At 39.1% G+C, this 19,026-nt stretch overlaps 1 protein-coding gene across 11 annotated transcripts in view; it reads left to right on the forward strand.

The window, feature by feature from the left end:
• Window positions 1–19,026, forward strand: part of auts2a (activator of transcription and developmental regulator AUTS2 a) — a 418,449-nt gene that overhangs the window by 164,976 nt on the left and 234,447 nt on the right. The window lies entirely within an intron of this gene.

Genomic DNA, 19,026 nt, shown 5'->3' on the forward strand with positions numbered 1-19,026 from the left:
TTTTGAATTGTTTTATTCAATTTTTTGTGTGCCATTCACCAAAAATTTCCACACTGAGGGTTGCAAAAATAATTTTCAATGTTTCCTCAGGGAGGGAAAAAAAAGCTGTATTCCATTTTTTTTATTCCTTTTATCCACAGCACGACCAAGGGTAAGCACAAAAGCTAAACAAAACGACTCTGTATCAGCCGTGATTTCCTGAATAGCCCAGTGGGAGAGCGGGAAGTCGGGGTGCACACAGCAGACCAGCGTAGCCCTGAAACAGCAGCCATGCTGTGAGCGAGATGGCTTTTCTCTTCAACAGTCTGACTGCGATGTGCGGGTCTGCAAATGAAACAGAGGGAGGAGGGATGCAGCCTTTACAGATTCAAGGCCCCTGTTTCCTTGCTGGGCATGTCTGCTGCTGTGGCGAGGCTGAGGGAAATAAAAGAAGCAGTGGATAAACAAAGAGCTGCAGATAATTCCACTGAAAACACAGCAACGCTATATCCTGCTGTTTGTGAATTCATCAGGCCTCATGCTGTGCCACTAGTGATTTCTAAATATATGCAGCTCATCTGATGTAGATGTGTAAACTCTGTGGAGGGGATGGATGGCTGTGCAGACAGATTGTTTGCTCTGGGCCCTCTGTGGTTCTGGTGGGTGGGATATGTCGGCACAGTCTTACATTACTTTCCACATGAGCTTTATTGAGTTCCCAATTATGATGCTCCTCTTGTCTTGAGCTCATCGTTGCTGCTGAATTGACCTTGTATTTTTTGCGGTCTGGAATGTTGTTGTGTGTTCCAGCCAGCAGTATTGTCAGGCAGGCTAAAAAAAAACGCATCCTGACCCTTTTTTTGGCCCTGCTCCTGTAAAACCCTGCTTAACAGGCATCAGGCCTATACACATGTAATACTCAGGAGGGAAGAACAGACTTAGCTTTTAGCTCTCATTGTAGCTGACGTTGTATCAGGCACCGAGACGAGGCCAGACTGCTGCAGCCTTATTAGCTCTGTCTGGATTAGCTTTCCTTGAGTCTGCCAGAAATGTTCAGTGAAAACTTGCTTTGGAATTTAGTAGAAAGGATAGAAATAACCTACAGGCTGTACATGAAGAGAGCTTACTTCCCGCTGATGTTTTCCCTGAGCTCGACTGGCTGCCTGAACGACGAAGGAAGGGGTGCAGAGGGGGGACTTGCAGTAGGTGGAGCTCTTGTGTTGGATTTTGATGTTGGAGCGTGATTCACCTGCCTGTGGGTAAAGGACACTACAGCTGCCTCTGCTGTTTGTATGTGTGCGTCTGTTTGTGTGGGGAGATGCGTGTATGTGTGTGTGTTTTGATACAAGAGCGTGCGTGCACGAACATCTTTGTCAGAGAGTACTTATGCGAAATGGAAAGATGCCTTATAACAAGAGATTTACAAGCTCGTTCTATATACACACCCTACCAGTCATATAAACGCTTGAAGTGCATTTTCATAGCTAAGCTAATTGACAGCTCATAATGTGTGGTACAACACTGCCAACTGTTTGTTTATATTAGACCTTGTTAGAAATTGTAATGGGCTCTTATGTTTTCAGCTTGAAATACTTTGAATATATGTGTGTGCTTGGGGATACAAGTGCTTTACTTAATGCATACAACCCCACAAATCTTTCTCTCCCATCTACTTGACACCATGTGCAGCGTAACAACCATAAACGTCTCCCCCTAATTCTGCGGCTCTCTGCCTGTATTCCCTCCCCCCAACTCCTCCTCCATCTTCTCTCTTCCCCTTGCGCCACCGCAATCTACTGCAGGCCCTCCATCTCTCTGGCCTGTCAGCATGCTTTTTCATTTGGCTTGTTGCTACAGGAGGCTCGACGCTGGCAGATTACAACTCGGCAGCCAGTCATTTTCGATTTATCAGAGGCCCCCCTCCCTATCCCTCTTTTCCAGCTCAGCCCGCCACACTCACTACCCTCACCAGAGTCAGTCCAGACACACAGCACAATTCCTCATCTCTCTACCGCCCCAGCATGTCTCCACCCTCCCCTGTTTTCTCCCAACCTCCTTATCTTCCTCTTTCAATCGGTGCAGAAAATTTCCCTCACAAGCCGCAAGACACAAAAAATATATATATTATGACAGTGGAAGGATTTAAGTTAGGGAGGCAGCTAGAGCTGTATTATTACTTAGGCCCCTGTCACTGGTGATGACCCGGGAGAGTGGAGAATATCGATTGTGTGTCACTCAAGGCATTCAGCAGATTGCATTGACAAAGCTTGTCGGGCCCTTTAATAGCAAGGTTAGCAACCTTGGTTGGGACCCATGAGAAAACTCTTACTGTGCCTTATTTCATGGTGGCTTTTAACCATTCTTGGGGTCCAGAGAGTGGATTGATAACAGTCAGGAAGTAATATTACTCTCGTAATAGCTTTCCTGTGGTTGACATTTGTGGCCCTTAGCCCCTGCAAAAGTGCCTCTCCAAATCCAGGGGAAAGAAGGCTAGTATTGTCTGGTTGCTTTTTGTGACAGAAAGTAGCTTTTTCTTGAACAAAGATGTCATATGCCAACTAAAGCATGACAGAGAAAAAGAAACCAAGGAAAGCAGAAAAAAATCAAAAGGAGTGTACAAGTCTGATTTATGAGGTGAAAGAAGTCCATTACGCGCTACAGGAAGCCCAGTCCAAAACACAAACACACTTAAGTCACGGCTTGCAAAAAGGGTTGTGGAGCAATTAATTTACCATGGCAAGATTAGTGATATCTGCTGAATAATCCACTTGACAGGAAAAAAAGAGAAAAATAACAGGATTTCAATCTCACTTTAACTTTTAACATAAATAAGAGCATTAAAAAACAGTTTTTTTTTCTTTTTAAGGCTAGTGATGTGGAACTTAGCTGAAATTTAACAGGTCCCCTGTGCGTTGTAATTTGCCTTTCATGCATGAGAGAGAGCATTTTCTACAAGTAGAAAAGTCATTATTTGAAGCTGCGAGGTCTTGTGTTGTTGGAAGCGATTCTAGGTGCCGTGTAGGCCAACATACTAACACGGAAGCAAATAATTGTCCCTTGTGTATTATCAGTCTGCAATGTTGAGTAAAGAAAATTGGCTGATAAAAAGTCTAAAGAATAAACAATAGCAAATTTATTTTCTGCAAAACTTTCATTGTATTACATTGAAAATGCGCCACTCTTTACAATTTGCAAAGTGATAGAATTGCAAGACTTTGTATATTTATATAAAGTATTTATTTATTAGTCACAGGCAGTCACCATTCTCATGTAAAAGAAGGTGCACATATATTTTTGATTGATTTCTGCCAACTGCCACAACAGAAAAGGACTAGAGGAAGATACTTTCAAAGCACTCTATACTAAAGCAAAGCAATAATTGCTATTTTAGATAAAATACAGGAGCTTGAAGACCTGTGTGTTTCTTCCAGATCAATAGTGTAGAAAGATGTTTTCCAAGTTATCAAAGACAGCTAACTGGATGTTTAGAAAGCCAAAAGGGTCATAATTTGAGTATTTTAAAGCATTCTGCAATTGCTAATAAAGACATCACCAGGTCTTTAGTAAGTGTCACACATGAAAAACACACTACAACTCAAGCAGCTGAGAAACTAGGCGTGTATCAGATGTTTTGTTTGACATATTACCTGTAGGATACTGCTTACAGTTCAAGTGAGATAAATAAGAAAGGCACAACAGGTCTTTAAAAAAAATTACAAATTGAGAAATTCTAGGTGGCCTACTTTAGAGTCTCTCCGCTAGCAAGGGTAATTTGGTGTTCTTTATTTTTGCAGGGGGTATTGTCTGTTTGAAAATAAAACAAAATAAAAGAAAATGCATTTGGCAATTGTTTTGCTGTTGTATTAGACTTGTACCAAACCATGACCCCAAACCAAGGTACTTAACCGAATCCTGACTTATGTGTATGATTACGCTCCTATTACAAATATGTGTAGACTTCAGAGAACTCAAACCACCTGTTCCCATGTTATGCTTTACTTCCAAAGGACACAGGACAAAAATGCACAAGAAAGTCCCCATTACATTTGTATTCAATTTTATATCTAACAAACTTTTAAAGTCGACCATACTAAAAACAACAACAACTATAGAAAATCATACTATACTAAAAAGCATACTAAAAACAACAACAACAAAAGAAAATCTTAATCAATGATAAAAGAAAAGCATGAATATGCATAGAGTGATCTTATTCAGAGCAGACTTGATGCTGTCAAAGGGGCTGGAGTAATCCAAAAACCACCTCTAGTTGGTAGGTTAACTGGAGGAGGTCTCAAAGATCTAGGCCAATGCTTTAAATGCTTTCCAAACTTGTGAGGCCAATACTAATGGCACGCATAAACAAGCTATCTTGGGTTTAAAAAACAGGCAGATTGCCTTTGACAACATAGGAATCTTCAGATGTTAGTTTGTGTATCATTTGCTTCATTGTTCAATACTAATCTAACAACTGGAATTATCTCAACTCTAATGTGGCTCCTAGTGTATAAAAAATGATAAACTAGCAGTACAGAATTATTGCATGCCAAATGTCTTTTCTTTACCATTTTTCATGTAGAAAACCTATTTTTGATTAAGTCAGACATTTATATTTTCATTCTGTCAGTATTGATTATTTCATATACTGTAAGTAAAAGGTCTGTCCAGCTTGGTTGTTTTGATTGGCAGCTGGGAAGGAAATCCTCCAAATCAACTAGCACCAGTGAACCCTCTGTAGTTCTGCAGGGCCGCTGACTTTATTGCCACAATGGTGTTTCAGTACAATGGAACAGTAAACGTAACTTTACAAGACAGTGGCATTTTTTTATAGTCATTGTAAGTATAAGCAAAAATGTTTTTTTATTGCTAGATAATAAATGCAGTCCACTTCCACAATGTGCCTTTTTTAAATTAAAAGCATAGTTCAATTTATTATTGCATGTGGGTATTTAATTTTTTTTGTCTCTAAACTTTTGTTTTATCTGTTGTTTGGCTGTATATTGTTGCCCCTGGCATTTTCTAAATCCCATTACCAATCTGTTAAAGCCACCAAAGCAGATGTTTGGTGGACTACTCACAATCCATGCAAACTGCTGCTATTAATATGACAAGACCATTGAACTGTCTTGTTTTACGACTTGATAACGATGAATGTGCATTTCAGGAAAGTAGCCAAATGAGAATGTTTACAGCATGGTTTAGTGATAACAGTACTGGTCTCAGGCATTCTCCCTGGGCCTGCCAAATAGAAAATGTATATCCTGCCATCAGATTTTTACAGCCTCCTCTAATTCCCAAGTTGCAGTGCAGATGGAGCCAATTGTAGGTAAGGTGAGATGCTGTTTGATTTACCACAATGTACTGAATGCACTAAAGGGTTTGATATGGTTAGATATTCTAAATGGCAGTACCTGTCTGTTAAATAAAGGTTAACATATAACTACCTGACATTTATCATTCGGTGTATTTTGACATACAAAAGTTACATAGAAATCACAGCAAATATGAAAACAATAATGACTTAATGGGATATTTGAGCCATTTTAAAGTGTAGTTATGTGGGAAAATTAAAACAATTACAGTTTCCAAAAGTTCATAGTGGTTCTTTCAAATTCTACTTCATTTACCTTTACACAACTAAATAGTTGAATAATAACTTAATATTGTCAGGATTCGGTTTTATATGTTTCTTTTTGTATTTAGTGTTTTGTTTCTGGTCTCTTTTTGGGTTTGTTGTCTTTTTTGTTGTTTTCATGTGGTCTTGTTCTCTGTGTCTGTCAGCATTCACCTCTCCTCAGTCAGTCACTTGTTTTCCTGCCGCTCCCATCTCCACCTGCTCCACGTTATCACTCACCTGTGCCCACTTCTCCTAATTACCCTCTGTCTTTAAAACCCAGTCTTCTCCTCCACTTACACGCTAGTTCGTTTGTCTATTTTCCCTGATGTCTGGTTCTGCTCGTCGCTTGCCCATGTCCGTTCAGTTTTTGTATTTAGTTTGTTTTGTATTTAGTTTTCTTCTTGCTGCCTTGTCAGCCTTTGTTTTTGATTCTTTTATTTTAATAAATTAGTTTTCCTTTGTTCATCATTAGTCTGCCCTCTGGGTTCGCCTCCTTTTCCCCACACCCTGACAAATATCTCCAAAGAGAAGATAGATTGTTGTTCATATTTTTAAAAGTCTGTAAATACCAATAAATATTACAATCAAAATAAAAAACACATTATTATTGATAAGAAACTTGCAGTATACAGGATTTCTTTATTTGTTTTTAATATACCTGAAGATGAGCTGCTCTGTCTGCAGTCTGTCTGTAGTCTTTAATACAGTGGCGACTGTTGTGTTGTTTTTATTTGTGATGAGTGGAAATAAAAAGAAGTCGCTTGTTTATTAAGAATACTGGTTAATTTAAGTGATTTATTTTTTAAATATTGGAAAATATTTTTCTAGCTTTATTTATTTTATTAAATTCATGTCCGTGATTTGTTTTAATGCAGGTCAATAATTCACCTGTTAAAATGGGTTTAGTATCATTATGTATCTCTAACTATAAAGACTCATTGTCTTGTCAACCAGTGTACAGTCCTGTGTAATATGACAAGCTTGTACCTTCTTTAAAAGTCTCTCTATATGTTTTTTGTTTTTCATGCATTAAACAGAGTGTATCAGGGCAAGCACTTTGCTGCTATTCCTGTAACACAAATAGAGCCCTCTTTCCCTAAACCAAAAGCACTTGTCTATCATATTACCACATGAGCCTCACACACGGCTTGACCCAGTGTTAAGTGTCCGCGCTAAATTTCATTGCCTCCATCTCCTGGAAGGCTTACCAATATACTGGCAGTGAATTCCTAGAGGAAAATAAATGGCAATAAAAAAGAGAAATGATAGCCCCTGCAAGCCGATAGGAGAGAGCTTTTTCTCTTCTGTCTTTTTTCCATACCGCTCTTTATTGAGGCTGCTCAGCGCACACTGGCTAGATCTTTAGTTGATTGGGAGTTTGAAAAATATTGAAACAGTAACACCTCTAGCAAATAGGGAAGGGCAGAGATTTCATGCAGTTAATTGCATGCAGATTTATTTTTGTATCAATGTGTTGATGAGCACTTAACTGGGCAGTCTAAACTGTGATCATTTTCAGTTTTTCACAGCCTTCAGGGATGGGATCAAGCAACAGTATTCTCTTGGTCTACTTTTTTGCTCTGCTTTGGAAACGTTGAAGCTCAGGGAATTGGAGGCACATAAAGTGGGCAGGAAGGTTATTTAACTGCCTCACTGGGCTACTTTAACAAGTTGTTCAGATATGATCTGAGAGAGTAGATGTCTCCAACTGCTCTTATATTCTCCCCATCCCACCACCACACACTTTTCCCTCCACCTGCTCAGTTCATTATTAAATCTGGGAATTGTCCCCATAACTCAATCTACTAGACTACTACATTATATGACCATTTGTGAGGAGGGTGATTGGGACGCAGGGCGGAGGATGGATGTTAAAAGCATATTGATTTGTCTGTAATGTCGTCATAGATTAGAGATTTATGGCAATATATAAATGCAGCCGCAAACTCTAGTAGCCTCCAGCCTGTGGTAGAGGAAATGGAGTTCTTAGTATGACTGATGAGATCAAGACAGTGCTTTCAACCACGTTTACCCCCTCCCACTCTCCACCCTTATGAGGCTTCATTTTCCCAACTCCTCTTGCTCTCAGGATGTTTTAAGCCTGCAGCTGCTGTGACTAGACCTCAATGGTTCCATGTCTTTGCTTTGGCTTCAAATTCCAGTGCAGTGATCATAAACGACTTCTCTATGACTTGAGATAGTTAGGGTGGGTTCACCTGGCATCACTGAGCATACCCCTACTAGAAAAGTGTCTGAAAGGCTGTTTAAATATCATTCAATCATAGTAATGCTAGAAATTGAAGAGCAAGGGTCTTTATGTTGTGTGTGCACTGTATAGTAAAAGTCTTAAACCACATCCAGTTATTTATATTGTGGTTCTTAATTTGTTTACATTTCTTGTGCAACTTTTCCCTCATTTTCAGTCTAGTTCTTGTATCAGACCAGTTTTAAGCAGATTGTTTAAGCTACTTAACACGATCTTCAAATCACTCAAACATTGAAAGGCCAAAAAACTTTGTTTTATTTCTGTCAAACCGCGTTATCATTGGCATTTTATGAGCACTAAATATAAGCAAACTGTGTCTTTGCTGTGTCTTTGTCACAAGCTTGAGTAATAAAGTGCCAAAAATAATTTGTCTGTTCTTTTTACTTGGTAGACACAACATTGGTTTATGGTCTAAGTTAGGAGCATTTTTATGGTTGAGTATTGCATAGATCAGTGTTAAGTGGCCCAACAAATTCTGCAATTTTCTAAGAAATGGTCAGGTACAAAGATGGACAATTATTTAAGACCCTTTTAAAAGACTAAGGAAAAGTCTGACTTCTTGGAAGCAAAATACGTTTTAAAAAAGGACGCTAAAGTGTGATTATAAATAATTAAAGGCCTAGAATTCCTTGAAGAAATGCGTCTAACCTGCCAACTCTCATGCCACAGGTTTAAACTAAGAACATTTTATGTTCAAAAATGACAGCTGTAGCCTGTTTGGTCAAGACTTGAAAATAACATGTGCAATCTCATGCATTAATTGATATGTCATGCCCAGTAAACATGCTGTAAATGACGCTCAGCTACTATCACATAAAATTTTAGCTCAACATCTGTAAAATTGACTGACTTGTAGCCATTTTTGTTCATGCTAAAGATGATTAGCTGTGGTGGCCATCTTAAAGTGATTGACTGCTACAGTTAATTATATTTAAATGTACATCCATTAAACATTTTATACGAGTTTTAATGCAGTTTCTGCAGAGGTTTATGCGATATTTTGGTATGTTTTGGTTAAACAAAAACATTATCATCTGACTTTGCCTTTTGGCAGCAGGCAATAACAAACAACTGCAATGGCTTACTTCATGTGACATCATAATCAAACAGCAGGCTTGAGGACAAACATGCCAACTTTTTTAAACTGACATTTTTACAGCAAAAAGAATGTGACATCCATGCTTTATGTACAGAGATAAAAAGTGGTATTAGACATTTTAATTAGACAACGAGCCTGTGACCTCTTTGCTAAACACAAAGCAAATGTGTAGCAGTGGAAGCAAAGCACTGATGCTCAGTGACAGGTTGTGAGCGAGGGTGGCAGAAGGGCTTATGGGTGACAGGAGGGTCAGGCGGGGCTCCTGTCTGTGGAAGTTAAAGCAGCTGGGCCTCAGGGGCAAGTACAGGGTCAGCGCTCGGCCATGCTGATAGGCTCGCCCACGCAGCCGCTGTCAGAGCGATGACGTAGAGTCCGATGTCAGCCCTGTATAGACCCTGACTAACCCGCAGCCTCCATTTTCACATTAGTCTTGTCAGATAAAGCCAGCAGTGAGATAAACAGGCTCGGCAGTTTCCAACTGCTGTTGTCAACCAGCCCTAGGTGGTGTTATGGGCTCAATGTGAGGCTGAAGTGAAGTGGAGCTTGGGATGGACATAATTAGTGAACCCTAATGTGGTTTAATGTTTGGCTTTGCTGTATCCTCAGGCTATAGGAGAGCATCTGCAGAAAGTCGAAAGAAATTCTTTAAGTTCATTTTAACTGCTCAGTCATTAAACTCTCTTCCATTTTAACAGCTCTGGTATATAGACCTCTGAAGATAGCATAAAGAAGATCTTCAAAGTCTAGTTTGTAGAAGCTGAAGGATTTGACAGTACTGCTGGAAAAAGACAATTTATTATCAGCAACAGACCCTCAGCAGTGGATTATCTATAAAACTTTCATGGTTTTCCCTTAGTGGCAAGCAGCCATAAAACTTCCCAAATGAGGGACTTGTTAATTTACTTGTTAGAGCAAATTAAAAATTTATAAGCGCTTTTAGGTAAATGAGATCCTCTTTCATTGCTGCTCTAGTGGGATTCTTTCTGCCAGATCCTGCGAAGACAGGTTAGCTGTTGTGAAAGCCGCAGAAGAACAATAAAAGCCGTTAAATTGTTCCAGGTTTTATTACCAGTGAGCTCCGCAGCTGCTGTTGTGCGTAACTAAGGGAAACCAGGAGCTGATGGCAGAAGAATCCCACCGAGGCCACTAGAAAACTGAGGCTAGTTTTTCTCCCTTTTTTCCTCTCTTTGTGGGATGAGTGGTGGTAGTGGTGGCGGCAGGAGGTGTGTGGTTGTTGGTGAGGATTGGTTGTGTATGACTCAGTTTAAAAAGGCCTTTGTGGTTAGAAATGTTAGCAGGCCTACTTTTGTGCTTGATTGCATTGGGGCTGTAGTGCAGCCCTTGAGAATAGGTCAATACACTTGTAAAATTCCACTATGGCAATGGTGAGCACTTTTCAGTAAGTGAGAAAATAATTGACTCCACATGTTCATGACATGTTGTAATAGCTGTTTTACAATACGTTTCAAGCTAACATTGCTAAATTAGGTATTTCATTTAACTTTCATCTTGGAATTCCAGCTGTTTTTGCCTGACATTATTGCCTTTTATTTTCAGTGACAATAAGGCATTTTATGGTAAATGTCTTTTTGAAAACAATTACATTAATTTTGTGTCAAACACAGTTTGAGCACATCTCAAGCTATATATTTTTAATGTCTACATGATATTTAATATGGTAGCTATTATGTCATTGTCACAGTTTGGTGTTTTGTTCAAGTGGTTCATTTTTCCTGCTTGGATTTCCTAAGTTCCCTTGTTTCTGTATGTTTTTAGCTTATTTACCAGTATGTTTCTGTATCATATTTTGCATGTTTTGTTACACTCTACTTTTGTGTTTTTCTGTTACTTGTTAATTCTACTAGTTTCTAGGTTTTTGTATTATAATGGTCTTTGTATCCCTCAGTACAATTGATTACTCACTCAGTACACCTGTCATTCATATCCATCTTAACAGCTGCTCTCATTCAATAATCACCTTCTCTGTTCTGTTTTCAAAATATCTCAAGAACCAATAAAAAAAAATTCATTCACACTTTCAGGAAATAGTCATCGGATATACCTCTTCAGCTGTAACATTTAGAGCATGTGTCAAACTCAAGGCCCGCGGGCCACATCCGGCCTGGCTTGCAATTATATCCGACCTGCAAGATCATTTGATATTAGTGCTACTAATGGCCCGGCAATATGAAACGCTGGTAACACAATAAACTACAGATCCCATAAGGCAGCGCTTCAGCTGCCTTGCCAAAGGCTTTCCGCGCCAATAAAGTCTAGCGTCTGTTGCTGCAAGTTATTGCAAAGCTAGCCCCTCATGGTGCCAAAGAGAAAAGTTGATTCTGAAAACATAGACTTTCAAAACCGATGGGACGCTTAGTATATGTTTACTGACATTGCCGGTAAACCCGTTTGTCTCATTTGTGGCGCTAATGTGGCTGTATTTAAAGAATTTAATCTAAGACGGCACTATGAGACAAAACATCAGGATAACCTGAAAGACCTGAATGCAGAGCAGAAGATACGAAAAGTAGACGAGTTAAAGAAGAATCTGACATTTCAGCAGACGTTTTTTACCCATCCAAAATCACAAAGTGAATCTGCTGTGAAAGCAAGTTTTATCGTGGAGGAGAAGATCGCCAGAGCAGCCAGGCCATTCACTGAGGGAGAATTTCTGAAAAGCTGCATGATCAAGGTGTGCGACGTCGTATGTACAGACAAAAAGCAGATGCTGGTAAATGTAAGCCTGAGTAGAAATGCAGTTCCTGATCGAGTTTGTGAGATGGCCACTGATTTAAGAACACAGTTGAGTGAAAGAAGCAAAGACTTTTTTTGTGTACTCTCTTGCTATGGATGAAAGTACTGAAATGACTGACACTGCACAGCTAGCCATCTTCATCCGTGGGGTGGACTCCGATTTGCGCGTTACAGTGGAAATATTGGGCATTAAATCGATGCACAGGACAACGACCGGAAAGGACATTTTTGAAAACGTATGTCAAAGTGTAACCGACATGAAACTGCCCTGGGACAAACTTATTGGACTCACAACTGATGGAGCACCATCATATGTGCGGTGAAAAAAGTGGACTAATGGGAAGAATGCGAGTAAAGATGCAGGAGGAAAACTTTACTGGTGAGTTAAAAGCATATCACTGCATTATGCACCAGGAAGCACGATGTGGCAACGTCCGGAAGATGGACCATGTAATGAGCACTGTAACGCAAACTGTAAACTTTATCCAAAGTAAAGGTTTACATCACTGGCAATTTCAGTCCTTTCTACGGGAGATAGATTCAGAGTTTGCCGACATTCCTTATCACACAGAGGTGCGTTGGCTAAGTCGGGGAAAAGTTCTCAACAGAGTTTTTGAGCTCAGCAACAAAATCTGTCAGTTCATGAACAGTAAAGGAAAAGACTACCGTTTTGTGGGATGAAAATTGGAAATGTGAGTTTGTGTTTCTGGCTGACATAACAGCTCATCTCAATGCCTTAAACCTCCAGCTCCAGGGACATGACTGCATGATCACCGACATGTATGACACAGTGAAGGCATTTCAAGTGAACCTGCTTTTATGGGAGACACAAATTCACCAGTATAACTTGCCCCACTTTCCCTGTTGCCAAGTAATGCTGAACCAAGTTGGCACAACAGTGTTTCCAAATACGCACTTTGCTGATAAACTGAGTGCACTGCGCACGGAGTTCGCACAGCACTTTGGTGACTTTGAAGAACAAAAAAAAATGTTTAAGTTGATTCGCAACCCATTTGCCGTCGACCTGGAAACTGCACCTGTGGAGATTCAGATGGAGCTGATTGAGCTGCAGTGTAATGGGACACTAAAGGCAAAGTATGACACTGCAGGGGCCGCAGAGTTTATTCACTCCATTCCCGCAGCAATGCCTCAGCTTCTTCTACATGCGGCTCGAACCTTGTGCATGTTTGGTAGTACATATCTGTGTGAGAAGCTGTTCTCAGTGATGAAGACTAACAAAACTGCACACAGGAGCCGTCTCACTGATAAGCACCTGCAGTCCATCCTGAGAATCTCCACAACACGGGACCTCACGCCAAACATGAACAAACTCGTTGCCAAAAAAAGATGCCAAGCATCCAGCTCTGACAAAATGGCATTAGAGCAAAGAAAGCTGAATTCAAAAAAGGTTAAAAAACAAAAACAACTGGACTTCTATTCTGTAGTTGAAGACGTTTTGCGTCTCATCCAAGGAGCTTTCTCAATTCAGAAATAGAGAGTGTGGAGTTGAGTTTTTAAAGCTGAGATGTGATGTAAGCTGGACTGCTTGCAAATTGTTCTCACTCTTCTAACAATAGAGGCTCGTTAGGGTCCTTGTTCGTCTGACTCACTGACGTGCCACTCTTGTCACATGAGTGCAGGTGTTAATTGGAGTGAAACTGACTAGGTATCAGGCCTAAAGCTCCATTATATGTTTTTGAAAGCTGGAATCAGAGACCTCCTCTGTTTAATGTTGGTTTCTCCCTTTTGACATAGATGGATTCTTTTACCCCCCTCTCGAACCATCGGTCTTCTCGGTCCAAAATATGAACATTTTGGTCCTCAAAGGAGTGTCCCTTATCCTTGAGGTGTGGGTGAACCACTGAGTCTTGTCCAGAAGAGGTGGCTCTCCTGTGTTGAGCCATGCGTCTGTGAAGAGGTTGTTTGGTCTCTCCGATATAGAGGTCTGGACATTCTTCGCTGCACTGAACTGCATACACAACTCCGCTCAGTTTGGGTTTGGGTGTTTTGTCCTTAGGGTGGACCAGCCTCTGCCTGAGAGTCTTGTTGGGTTTGAAATGTACTGGGATGTTGTGTTTGGAGTTTCTTGGATACTCCAGCAACATAAGGAATGACAATGTTCTTTCCTCTGTTCCTCTCCTTGTTCTGTTCCGTGGTGTGTTTAGTGGATTTCTTGGATGACTTGACAAAAGCTCAGTTGGGATACCCACATGTTTGAAAAGCTTTTTTGATGTGTGTCTGTTCCTTTTCCTTCCCTTCTGTATTTGTGAGGACCTGTTCAGCTTGATGCTGTAGGGTTCTGGTGACAGAGAGTTTGTGTTCCAGAGGGTGGTGGGAGTCAAACAGAAGGTACTGATCTGTGTGGGTTGGTTTCCTGTAGACTTCAATGTTGAGACTGTCCTCTCTTACCATGTGAACCAGACAGTCCAAAAAAGGCAGCTTATGATCGTAAGCATCCTCTCTGGTAAACTTGATGTTGTTGTTGACCGAGTTGATGTGCCTGGTGAAGGCTTCAACTTCTTTAGCTTGAATTTTGACCCAGGTATCGTCCACATATCTGAACCAATGGCTTGGTGTAGCTCCCTCAAAGGAGTTCATGGCTCTCTTTTCCACTCTTTTCCAAGTTTATTTATTCCAGAACATTCCTGTCTGTTTTTATTCATATTTATGTTCAAAACACATTTAGTTTTAGTGTCTTCAAAAAATGTTTATTCTGTTTGGCCCGCGACCTAAAATGTGTTTTAAATTTTGGGCCCCTGTGCAATTGAGTTTGACACCCCTGATTTAGAGCAACCAAATTTAAGATGACTGACCTTAGAAAGCACAAAAATGGTTATAATTTAGTTAATTTTATCTATTTTGATCTAAAATTTGTCATGGAAATAACTGAACGTCCTTCCCAAAACATACTCCTATTGTGACATCTTGCAACATTGTATGAAATTGTGCGAAATATTATTTTTAAGGTTTAGCATTAAAGGACCCCTTTCCTATTTAACCTTTGACCTACTGCCATTTTTCAGTAACTGCTCTGTGTAAAAGTTCATTTTATCATGGCAGAATTCTCAATGTTGCCTTGGATAAGTGTTTTCATACCAAGGCTTTCACTCTCTCAGACAACTAATCACTAGAAATAGATTGTTTGTACTTTTTTCTTAGGCTCAAAAAATATGATTTATACAAAAATTAAATCTGTTAATTTAATTATGATATCTTTTGAAATGTGAAAAAAATAATGTTAATGATTTTTATGTGTGCTTTTATCTAATATGAAATTAGTCAAATAGTTTAACAAACTTTTTTCTTGCCTTACATAAGTCAGTAATCCAGAACTTTTGAATAGGAAAAAATAAGTCCTGTGCAGACACCAAAACTCCTGACCTTGCTAAGAGCCTGGATGTCTGAACAGTGCTTAGACTATCATTTTTGATAACAGAACGAAGACCTTAGCTCGCTCGTTGTTTTTCATTTGGTTTGTTTTGTGTTTGATGGTCCCTTCTCCTCATCTCGTCTTGTCTTGCCATTAACTTTTGTTAACCTAAGTTAAAGTATATGTTTTTGACTGTCTGTGTTTGTAAAGTCCATTAGAGTAAAATAAAAAAAAAGTTGAATAACTTTTTATAACTTTAAGTGATGTGTCCAGTAACAAATTGCTCATTAGATGCCACATCACCCTCTGCTCCTGCCTCCATCAGCTGACAGGTCCAGACGTTCCTTATAGCCATCACTACAACCTTAGGTGACCTTTAATGCAATGCTGACCCTCGATAAATTTTGGCTTCAATCTTCTTCCTCACTGTGTTCCCGTTGAGGTCTGACCGGCTTTCCTGGAGCCTCCAAATATGGAGTGCACTATCTTCCTCCTGGTGATAAGAAAAGCAATGTCTGGTTTGGTTATAATTTAAGGTGATGCAAACTGATACTCATTTCTAATCTGGTACTTCCTAATTAATCTAGCAATATGTCAGAATCATTAACATCCTCCTGGCTCAAATTCCAAAGTAAACTATTTATCAGAATCATCTAACTTATATAAATTCTTGCACATGTAAACCAGAACATAGATCCTAATCAAAACATCTAGTTCAAAAAAGCCTTATGTATTAGATAAGGTTGTAAACAAAGATTTCCTTCAGATCATAAAGGGTTAGTTCTTGCGTCTTAATGTAATCTTTGTTATATCATTGGTAAGTGATTATAGTTGTTTAAATCAGGTTCAGTAAATTCAAAGTACTTGATGCTAAAACTCAAAATATTATTCCCAAATTTTAAGTGTTAATTTTATTTTTGTTGTGTTGATTTTATTGTTTGTCTGTGGATTTAATTTTGATCTATTTTATTTTTGTAATAAAATTTTACAAGAGGAAATTGGTCACCTTTTTTGCTAACATATGATTGAAAATTCATTGTAATAAATTGATTCAGCCCTCAGCTATTGAATAAATCAGGGTGAATCAGAAGATGCTTGTACACTGAGAACAAGTGTCTTTTGTTTTTAACCCCTAAACAATTATAAATCATTGCTATCAGGCAAAATTTCTGTACGTCCAGTTTTCTTCCTTTTTATGAGTTTGCTATCATGGTAAATTTGAGTGGTCTGGCATGTGCACCTAATCTTATGTAAATCTATCTTAACTGACATGGTAATGGCACTAAACATATTGAGACCAACTTTATTAGGTAAAAGGTGAAACACACATATAGCTTCAATAAACTTAATCTGCAAGTTGATAATAATCACGTAGTGCACATACTGTCTCTGTGCTCTGTTTAAATCAACGACAGAAAAACTCCTATCTCTATGTTAACATGTCCATGTAGGCTTAATACATGTTACAAATATGTTTTTTTTTATAATTATCTGTGAATTTATCTTACCGTATACATGGATCACATAAAAGCTCCGACCACACACAGTTTGTTACTTTAAAAAAATATGTTATTGGTTGTTTTGATTTCCTGAAAGGTATTTGGAGACTGAAGGCTTCTGCCAAACTGCAATAAAACATGAAATAATTTCTGTGAGCTGAACCATGCTGTGATTTTACTGCTCTACTCTAAAGTTTAAAGTATCTGCTGAATAAAAAAAAACAGTTGTTTTTTGTCTGCATCAGTAATTTCAGGATGGTTGGATCAACAAGAAAAAACATGTGCTTTATTCCCACAGACAGAATGAAATTTAAGAAATGAAGGTTTTCTTTGTTGAAACTAATAATAGGTGCCTTTACAAGCAGTTTGAATGTTTTCATTAAATGGTAATATCTGCTGTGTTTTTAATTGTCAAATTAATATTAGGAATATTAAAAACATCTGTTTATCTTCTTTAAAGCATAGTTCTTGTTGGGTAAGATCTATAGAAAAATACATTCTCTTGTTTCAACCCACATTTTAATTATTTGTGTTTTTGCTTCTGCACAGTCTGCAATAGATCTCATTTCTCCAACAAAAATCACTGCCGAATTCAATGAAGTGCACTGGGGTTCATTACGGGAGGTTTAAAACTGAAACTAATTTTAAAGGCCCATATAAACTATGACTTGCATGCTGTTACAAGTGGGAGTGATCAAATGATCACAGATCGGGTTGCAGAGACGGCCCCGACACCCACATGCAGGCTTCTCGTTTAGATTTATCACCAAGCAGCAGGTCATTAAATTTCAGCTTCACTGTTTGATGGGACTGACCACCATCATTCCCTTCATTTGCTTAAGACATCTATTAATCACACAATAAAAAGAAATGAATCAAACTGAACCTCAAAAAAAGGGAGTAGATTAAAAAAAAAAGAAGAATTCTCAGAAGTAATTTTAGGGCGCTTAAAGGGAAATTAAAGGGAACAAGCTGGGGGATACGTTTTCAAATAGCTGTGTCATCAGGTCCCAAGCTATGTAATAGCTATAAAAGATGAGCCACCATTTATTGGAATGTCTTTATTAGACATGTTCTTCAGACATTACATACAATTGGATAAGAGCAGCAGGATTTTAGATTTTATGAAGTTTTTTCCCCACTAATAAATCGAGATACAGATGGTGTGATTATGTGTTTTTTCCACAGCAGAGCTTTTGGATTCCACATTGATTAATAAAAGACAAATCTCTCTATCTTCCTCCACTTCCCTGATTATATCTTTTATAAGCCCACCATATATGTGTTCTGGCAGTGAATATTTAATAGAAGAATCGTCAGCAGCTTTCAATCAAGTCTGCCTTTTTTGTGTGTGTGCACATTCATAAATGCATGAGAGCGCTGGCATTCGCTGCTCAGTGTTGTCAACGGGGACACTGGTTGGTTAATAAATATTATAGGTCAACATGTTTTGATGAAGGAGCCTCAGACTGAGGCACAGACAGCATCCCTCGTGCTTTCTGCATGGATCAGTTTAGAGGCCAGGCTCAATGAGATATTGTTCCTCTTTCTTTTTCTTTAAGAATTTTGTCAATTCCCTTCAGATGAAGTGACATTTACAATAAATTGAGAATGTGTGCCCTGTTTTTTGTGGGAGTAAAATGTGTTGGAGGTAATTAGTGCCATTGCATTGCAGGGTACTGCTTAGCATGTGCTCGTGCGCAGGCGACTTTGGCTTATCACACGTCTCGCAGCCGTGTCTCAGCACTGTGTGACCACATAGACACACACTCACACACATACATGTGCACAAGCATTTTCAGACTTTCACACACATTTAAACAGGCCCATCAGGCCTTCCCAGTGCTGAGATTTTCTTATCACATTCAGCACTCTGGTGAATCCACCCGCCTTCTACCCATCATGCAATTCTCCCAAGGAATGGGATTCTTTTCACACCACTAATGGCTACAGAAAAGGGAACATTTTCATTTTAATTATCTGCTCAACTCAAAGGTTTCTTTTGTATTCCCCTGCCTTGAGCCCTTTCATCACATTAAATGATGGCTCATACCTGTAAAAGAAAAAAAAATTTCACATACTCTCTCACACTGGAGCTTTGGCCTTCTCTTGTAGAGAAGGTAGAGAGTTCTCCTGATCAGTGCGTGCAGCATTGCATTCTTTTTTTCCTGCTATGTGGCAGAACAATTGCTTTCTGCTTTGTCTCATAAACCAAGCATTTAATATACTTTGAAATAAAACCAGCAGAAATTGGCAAGTTTTAAAGAAGCAGCATGGGCATCAGTTGCAGCCTTGGACCACACTCCACCTCCTCCCACTGAACCCTGCTCTCCCAAGAGGCTTTCGTTGTTCTCCAGATTTTGAAGAGCCTTAGATTCTGCCAGATTGGCAAGTCCTCTTTTTATTCTTGTCATTTTGCTGCATCTGAAGAAGAGCGTGTAG

The sequence above is a fragment of the Kryptolebias marmoratus genome, linkage group LG13 (genome assembly GCF_001649575.2).
Source record: "Kryptolebias marmoratus isolate JLee-2015 linkage group LG13, ASM164957v2, whole genome shotgun sequence".
In the NCBI taxonomy this organism is placed as follows: Eukaryota; Metazoa; Chordata; class Actinopteri; order Cyprinodontiformes; family Rivulidae; genus Kryptolebias; species Kryptolebias marmoratus.